Source organism: Mesocricetus auratus, unplaced genomic scaffold (genome assembly GCF_017639785.1).
Source record: "Mesocricetus auratus isolate SY011 unplaced genomic scaffold, BCM_Maur_2.0 Super-Scaffold_100009, whole genome shotgun sequence".
NCBI lineage: Eukaryota > Metazoa > Chordata > Mammalia > Rodentia > Cricetidae > Mesocricetus > Mesocricetus auratus.
Window position 1 is genome coordinate 14,448,796 of NW_024429193.1, and position 8,244 is coordinate 14,457,039.

Sequence of the window (8,244 nt, forward strand, 5' to 3'; positions counted from 1 at the left end):
CACACGAGGATTTGATGCTATCATCTACAAAAGCAAAGGGGACTATTGTTGCCATAGACCAATTCCTATCAATTAGTTCTGAGCATCCAACATCCTTCTACATTTTGGTAAATAATTTAATTCCCACTTGATAGTTTAATATATATTCTGCATAATGATCTTTGCAATTTGATGACCATGAGGAGATGATAGCGTTCGGCCAGCGTACTTAATTTGCCTATCAGTTTTTTTGATGCTCAGGTACAGAAGTTGCATCCATTGACGTCCTAATGTAGCTAGTTCATTCCTTAAGAAGTTGCTATCAACTAGCACACAGATACCAGTCTTTAAGATTATAGGATGTTGAGTCATTAAGCTTCAGTATCTTCAGGGTTTTTTTTTCCTGTGCAATGAAATGCCTCTTTCTAGATGTCAGACTAAAGTATCTGTTGGTTCTGATGCTGCTGTCAGAGGCTAGTTGGGGAGCACAGAATCAGACACAAAGACTCCTTTGAATCCCTTTGCATAAGGCAGAGTATTCCCAGCCCTTCTTGCCTTGTGTGTGTAGGAAAAAAAAAACCACAAAACAACAAATCCCTTCTGACTGAAGGAAGGAGGCTTCCTTCTCCTCACCCTTCCCCCCAACCTCTGAAACCAAACTATGTTCTGCTAGTTCTGAGAAAAAACTTTTCCCTAGCACCTTGGCATTGGTAGGTGAAAAGAGGGGGAGACCAGAGGAATTTGATCCTGCTTCCACGATTGCCAGTGGGGATGGTGGAGATGTTTTCTGTGATATTTAAATGAGAGTTACCTTATTAGATTTTCATTTCTAATGCAAAACTATGGACACTGAGTTATTCCCATCTGGTCAGGGCATGTGCATATTATGGGCACATTAGAAGTCTGTCTCCTTAACTGAAGGTCCACAGACTGTTATTTGAGTGGAAGAACCGTGAATAATCACACTCAGCAGATTCTTCTTTGGTCCCAAATGAACTTGGACATTTTGTATGTGTAAGGAACAGTGAATTTTGTGCCAACTAAAGGATAATGTGCTGAGTCATTGTCATCCTCTTTGAGGATGTTGACTTTCAGTTTTTATGTGTATTTTTAAATGAGCTATATGGATTTCTACAGTGCTAGGTCAGGGCAGAGGACCACACCTAAGATGCCCTCAGCTACATAGACCACACCTAAGATGCCCTCAGCCACATGGACCACACCTAAGATACCCTCAGCCACATGGATCACACCTAAGATGCTCTCTTCCTATTTCTCACTCCTCCCCTTCCCTAGATCTCTCCCAGGATGTGATACAACCTAGAACATGCATAGATGCGATGAAGAAGATGTGGCTGGGCAGTCAGTTTCATTTTTTTCTCCTGTGGGTCTTGGTGGTTGGTGTTTGTATCTCGGTTAGCTGTCTTGGGGCCAGGAGAAAAGGTGCATTTGGAAGACGGGAATTAATCTCAGGGTATTTTTATATTACCTTTAAAATTAGATTCTCCTCAGTTTTTCAGGGACAGATTATCCAGTTTGCTGACTATCTGGGAATTTTTTTTCCTTTTCTCTCTCTTGTTGCCAGTGTTTTGACAATTTCCTCTCTCTGTTGACAAGTACAAGATTGACCATAAAAGGAGAAGGGAAACATCCAATCAGTTTTGTTTGTTAATTGCCATGGTACATTTTGTTCAGAAACAAACTAAAATGCAGACCCAACAGGAGTTTGAAGATTATCTGTGACTTGCATCTACCCATCCCATCGCTCAGCCTCATTCATACAGATGATCAGGAGTTGGCAGAGCTTCACAGATGTGTCTCTGAAGAGAGAGCAAACACTTCTCAATACCCAGATGCCTCTGAAACAGCACACTTTGTTCATTCCCATGGGAAACTCATCTCTTAGAGGGGAGAGGGGAGAGAGGAGAGAGGAGACAGAGAGAGAGAGAGAGAGAGAGAGAGAGAGAGAGAGAGAGAGAGAGAGAGAGAGAGAGAGAGAGAGAGAGAGAGAGATTATATGAAAAATCCCTCTGGTCTGATCTACCTTTGATGGGGACAGGCAGGCCAGGGTGGTGATTTGCTCTGGGCCCAGACATGTACATGTACAGGGATGTATGCATGCTTGTGCATGTGTGTAATATTCAGATCACCTCAAGGCAGTTTTCCAAGAGAGGGAGAAGGAGGGCAGTAGTCATGGTACACTGCTTTCTTTGCCGAGAGCTCTCCTTAGCCTCCAGTTCCCTGCTATCTGCCCTTTTGGGTTCAGGGGCTGCTCTTCGAACTCTGACCACCCAGTGGTGTGAAACTAATGATTAACCCTTCAGCACCAGTGCTGTGGAGTGTTCTCCAGTAATTGGCAATGCAAAACCCATTAGGGGATGGCGTGGGGGTGCTCTGGGTCCATATGTCAGGAGGTTAATGAAAAATTAAGTATTGTATTTTGCTTAGGGTGGGTGAGAATGTTTATGGGTGATGCCTTTTCCTCTTTTCGGCTGGCACCTGAGACCGAGCATCAAGCTGTTGGCCTACTTAGACTGGGTTTCTCCTGAAAGCCTGGTTTGGGTTTTATTTGGGAGGTAGGGAAACTTCTGCCACCAAACCCAAAAAGCTCCCCAGTTCTTCACAGTTCATAAATGGAGACAGCTCCCAGGGGCCACAGAAGAAGTACATTTAATTGCTTAATAATTGCAGGCATTTTGTCTTCAAATGCATTTATTAATTGAAAAAAATGTACTGGTCTAGTGTTTTGGGGTCATATTTAGACTCCTAGAAATGGGTACTCAGGGAGTTTGTTGGAGACCTCTCTTTGGATTCAAGGACCCATTTGTGTGAGTGTATTCTTTATTAATGGGGCTTTGTTCTGGCGGTAACCCTCAGACGGGGATTTTGAGAGGCATACTCATTTTCTTCTAAGGCCTATCAGCATAGTAATCACTCTTGGCTGAAAACCAGCTGCCATTTGCATGTTTAATAAAAATATAACAGTAGCATCACATTCAAAACTATTTCTCCTTTTAGCCTAAGACTTCAAATTGACCTAGTTCCGTATATCTACCATAAATGCTGTTTGCCTCAGGTTGAAGTCTTTAAAATAGGGAGATAAAGCTGAAACAATCTGATTACTCTTCCCTTCCCTTATCACTCACAAACCATCTCTCTTAATTATGGTGTGAGGACATTTACATAGCCAGGGAGAGGGTCCTTTAACTACATTTCTATTATGCGTGGCACTTCGATAAAAGGATATTATATTCATGTGCATTAGTGATTGCTTATAAAAGATCAAGACAATAATAGCCGATTCGGTGATAAAGGTCTCTTTTCTCCTCACAGACAGGCTGTCTCTGACAGAAGAATACAGTTCATCAAAAGTGTCTGCAGGTTGTCAAACTCGGGGAGGTTTGGGGACCCTGTGCGGCTGTCATGGTCAACAAGGAGATTTTCTGTCGGGTTTCTCCATCACTCACCCCGAGGAAATAATCACTCATTGCAGTCTGCATGTTCTCATGATACGGCTCTCCATTTGAGAGAAAAGAGCTATTTCATCAGAGGACAATATAGCCCTTCTCCGGGTCCACGTAGCTTCCATTATCAGACCATAATAAATCATATTTATGCTCTCAGTTAATAAGACTGATTACAACGCAAGTTCCAGACATGGGAAAAGCGAGGCAGGTGAAAAGATGTTTTAATGAAAATATGATAAGAAAGCAGCTTCTCGCGAACATTTTGTGCTATTATTTGTCATGATTACGGACAATTTTTGATGCATCTCCTTTAGCAATGGTTTAAGCTGCATAAATTGGCTCAGTGGAAGATAAGTAAAAATGATAAGAAAAAAATCATAAAATTTTCTTATGTTGTCTAGCATCATTATGTCCATAACAAGTACAAAATAGGTTTAATGTATGTGCCGGGGATAGAGGGGAAACAGAATTTGCAGGAAACTGTGGTTGGGGTATTATTCAAAATGGTTTCAACATTTTCTCCTCATCTTGCTTTTCAGAGGCAGATGCTCCCTGGAATTTGGGTGTCCTAGTCGTTAATTTCATCTTTGCAAATGAACCACCTACAGCCTCGCTGCTTTATTTACCCATAGGGGTTCATTTTCTTCCCTCTTCCTACCCTCCCCCTTGGAGCTCTATACAAAGATATATATATATATATATATATGTATATATAAATAAGTATATATATATTTTTTTCTTGATGTTTAGTGCTAATGGGAGTTAAGTGCCTGCTTGGGAGAAAAGCAGACTCTGAAGTTTAATACTGAAAGCTACCTTATTAAAAAGGTCTGGACATTTGTAGCTTCACTGAGTTCAATTACACTAAAGTACCAACTTTCTAAATTAGTATGAAAAAGGAAAAAAATCAGATAAAATATTGAAATAGCCAGAGTCATTAGCTGTCTAACTCCGAGCGTCTGAAGGCCCAGGACTCAGGGTGCATAGTACAACTTGTTCTTTCATAGTAATTTCCCCATTTATGGTGTAACAAAAAATTTCAGGTTAGAGTTTGACATGCAGAGTACTTCCTTCTACTGTCTGTCTCTAGCTGTGCAGACAGTTTTGTTATTCCCGGGGTTCTTTTCCTCCAAGGCACCAGAGCTCCATGCTCTGGCATTTTGGCCTGGGCGGGTTCAGATCCCACCTTATTTGGGGAAGAGGTAGAGGAACAGGTTGACCTCTTTCTGGCATGTACCTTTAGGCCTCCCACGCATACACAAGAGGGCTCTTTAGGGTTCTGCTTGAGGAACAGGCACTCGACAAATGGAGGAGAGTGTTCTCCATGAGTGCAACGTGGATGGCCTGGCAGACTCTTTCCACTGAGGGAAGCAACTTCCGCAGTCTCAAAGGTTCGGGAGCTGCTCAGAGATGCATGGATGCTGTCGCTTTTGAGGTGGTCTCTATCTGTGAGCACCAGGGACTGCTGATAAAATCAGGAAGGCCCAAAAGACGAACTGCGTAGGCCAACTGAAAACCTCTCTAGGAAGCTTCGTGACTGAAATGGTAAGGGAGGGCATGTCCACATGGTGGGGGCACTTGTGTGTACATGCAGGGTCCCATCCTTCCGAGCAATGTTATCCTCTTTCCTGGAATTAAACGACCATTGAGGTTCCGTCCCCTCCCCTGAGATCCTTGCTTTCTTTGTTGGCAATCTCTCTTTGTTCTATGTTAGCATGAATGAAGAGCAATCGGCGCCCACGCTGTTCACATTGTCTGAATTCCACACAAAAAAACAACTGCCCAGACTTCTGCTGCGTTTTCTTTTGATTTTAGCCTTACTCCATTTTTCTTTTCATAGGGGTGACTGAAAAGAATCGCCTGGGAGGGAATTCCATAATGCTACCATATATCTGCTATCTACTAGGCGTTTTGTTTTAACGTTACTGGACTTGACCACAAAAAGACTTTGACACTGATAAAGAATCTGTCACGTTTGCCCTGATCAGTGTTCTGAAATCACTCATGGCAGGGAAGGCACTCCCTGCCCCTGCCTAACAGTGGTAGATTAGGGAAAAATGATTAGAGTTTTGTCGTTGTGGAGCCATTTCATGGTGGACCCTCTACTGAGCCAAATGTGTTTTGCTTGTCACACTCCATTAGCATGTGTGAAACAGTTGGGAAAATGGCCATATGATTAGACAGAAGGAAACCTGGATTCTTCACATTGGGACTTGTTACCACTGAATAATGTCTTTGCAAGAGGGATTGGTTTAGATTTTGTTAATTTCTCGGGTGATGGAAAATAAGTGGCATTTGTGGAAAGAGTCTACAGAGGTTGGTCACAAATAGTGACTTTAGATTTATGCCATTTTAAATGTTTTAAAGAAGACTTAGAATTGGATCTGGTAGTGCAGGTCTGTAATACCAGCTACTCATGAGACTAAGGCAGGATCATATGTTCAAGGCTAGCTGAGGCAACTTAGTAAACCCCGGCCCCATAGTAAAAAATAAATAAAAGGAATATCACATAATTTGGTGTTAGAGCACTCGCCTGACATGTACAAGGCCCTAGCTTCAACCTCCCAACCCTAGTACTGTAAAAATAACATATCAAGAAACATTTCACGGTTAAATAAAATAAATAAGGAGAGACCTTGTGAGCCCATCATGATAGCACATACTTATCATCTCAGAATTGGGGAGACAGAGGTTGGGAAGATGGCAAGTTCGAGGCCAGCCTGGTGGTCTACATAGCAAGACCCTGTCTCAAAAACAAACCATTCAGCCACCTCCTCAAACAAAAGGATAAAGTCAGTGGGCAAAGAGGGAATCCATACATTTGCCAGAAGAGGCTTTAGTTACTTGTATCTTAAGATGTCTTTCTTGGCCCCAACAGGAACCAAGAAACTGCATTTTTCGTGTCCAACGCCATCTTTATGCAGCAAAGCCAAAGTCTGAGGATTTGTTTTAGTCATGGACTTACTTCTTAAGGCATTCTTACCAGACTAGGATTCAAATTCATTCAATTGTTTTCCTTTGGACATATACACATACACACACACATACACTCACACACACACACACACATACACGTACATATACTCATACACAACACACACACATGCTCATACATATACACATACACACACATACACACACATACACATACATATACATAATCATGCACATCCATATTGCTATTGCTGCTGTTTGTTTTTAGGGAGAGAAGCCAGAGCAAAAGTGACTTGAAGAATGGGAAGATAAGAACAGCTTACATACAGGACATTCCAGTGATACTTAAATACCACGACCTCTGAACTACAAGGTAAGGGCAGAGTAGGCATTGTTTTCTCCTGGGGCAACTGTTGAAGTGCACATTGAATGAAAGACAATCTATTATGGGAAGAAAGAAAGCTCTCCTGACCACTGCCTGCATAATTATGTATGTGTGAGCATGGCAGTGCCCTCAGTATGAGAGCTCATTCCACATATGATCAGGGAATTATTAAATGTTGACTATTAAATATTTTAGTTAGTTTCACACTGTGTTTATCTTTCCAGGATGATGAATATGCAGATTTAGAATGGGATTTCTTCATTTCCAGGCACACTGTGCAGTCAAGTCCTTGGCAAGGTCTAGCTTTTACAGATGGGCGCTCTGATGGCATGACTCACTGTGGCGGGCAGGATCTATGTAGAGAGAGCTCACACCACCTCTAGACTCTGAGAAGGGGAGACATTTGGATGGGCAACTCTATAACTCTGGTGACAGTCTCTGGGCACTTGCGCAAAATTATGACCTGATTTAGTGATTTTGGATAACAGTTCCCTAGCCCAGACCCAAGCAGGGACAGTAAACATACGCCACTGCCAAGAACAGGAAGGGGAAGGGACTAACCGGAGGACAAGGGGAGAGCGGGCTATGCCCCTGGACAAGCGGCCTTGCAGGCAGCAGTAACCATGGAACACATACCTCTGTCTTCAGCTTGTCCAGCATGTCTGGCTTCATGACTCCAAGTCTTGGTCCAGGAATGCTGTGTTGTTCTCTCCTGTGACTGCACAGAATATGTTTGTCTTGTTGAAGGCCAGCCCAGGACTAATTTTGAAAAGTGAATCTGGGAAACCGCTTGATTTCATTTCCCTGGAGATTTTTCTGGGACAAAGTTAGAAGGGACAGTCAGGCAAGCAAAGGAGAAGTCAAAGGCGGGGGATGCAGAATGTTTTCTCCCTGGCTCCTGGACTATGAATGGAGTTTAATGGATTTTCAGTAGGCAGTGACGATTTTTAAGACTGCATTGCTGAGTTTTACAGCCCATGAGATACAGCTATAAACTCAGCAATCTTTAACTCACATGTCTTCTTGGACATCAGGAAGGAAGGCACAAGGGAGTGTGTCCGAGCGACTCAGCTAGTATCTGCTGAAGGCCTACTCCCAGGGACTGTGACATCCTACTCTCTAGTATTTTCTGAGCACCAGGGACTGTGACATCCCACTCTCTAGAATCTGCTGGGCACCTACTCCCAGGGACTGTGACATCCCACTCTCCTTGCTGCACCATCTCTTCCTTGGGGACAGGGCTCAGCTTGTAGAGTGCTTGTCTAACGTGCAGAAGGCTCTGGGCTTGAGCCTTAGCACTACATGGACTGGGCCCGGTAGAAGATTCCAGCACTCAGGACGTAGAGGCAGGGCAACCAGAAGCTCAAAGTGGTCTTTGGGTAGACTGAGCTGTGTGAGGAAAAGAAAAAGGAAAGAACAAAGACAGGGCTTTTGATTAGTTCTTAAAAACGAAATGGCATTTTAGAGAAACTCTGAAGT

At 43.0% G+C, this 8,244-nt stretch overlaps 2 long non-coding RNA genes across 2 annotated transcripts in view; one reads left to right on the forward strand and one right to left on the reverse strand.

Annotated features, from left to right (window-relative positions):
* Window positions 1-6,755, forward strand: part of LOC121142304 — an 81,265-nt gene extending 74,510 nt beyond the window's left edge. Inside the window, exon 3 of the long non-coding RNA XR_005879287.1 lies at window positions 6,649-6,755. This is a non-coding gene — a long non-coding RNA (uncharacterized LOC121142304). The remainder of the gene's footprint in view (window positions 1-6,648) is intronic.
* LOC121142303 overlaps window positions 1-7,552 on the reverse strand; it is a 63,009-nt gene extending 55,457 nt beyond the window's left edge. The window contains exon 1 of the long non-coding RNA XR_005879286.1: window positions 7,402-7,552. This is a non-coding gene — a long non-coding RNA (uncharacterized LOC121142303). The remainder of the gene's footprint in view (window positions 1-7,401) is intronic.
* Between the last annotated feature and the right edge of the window lie 692 nt (window positions 7,553-8,244).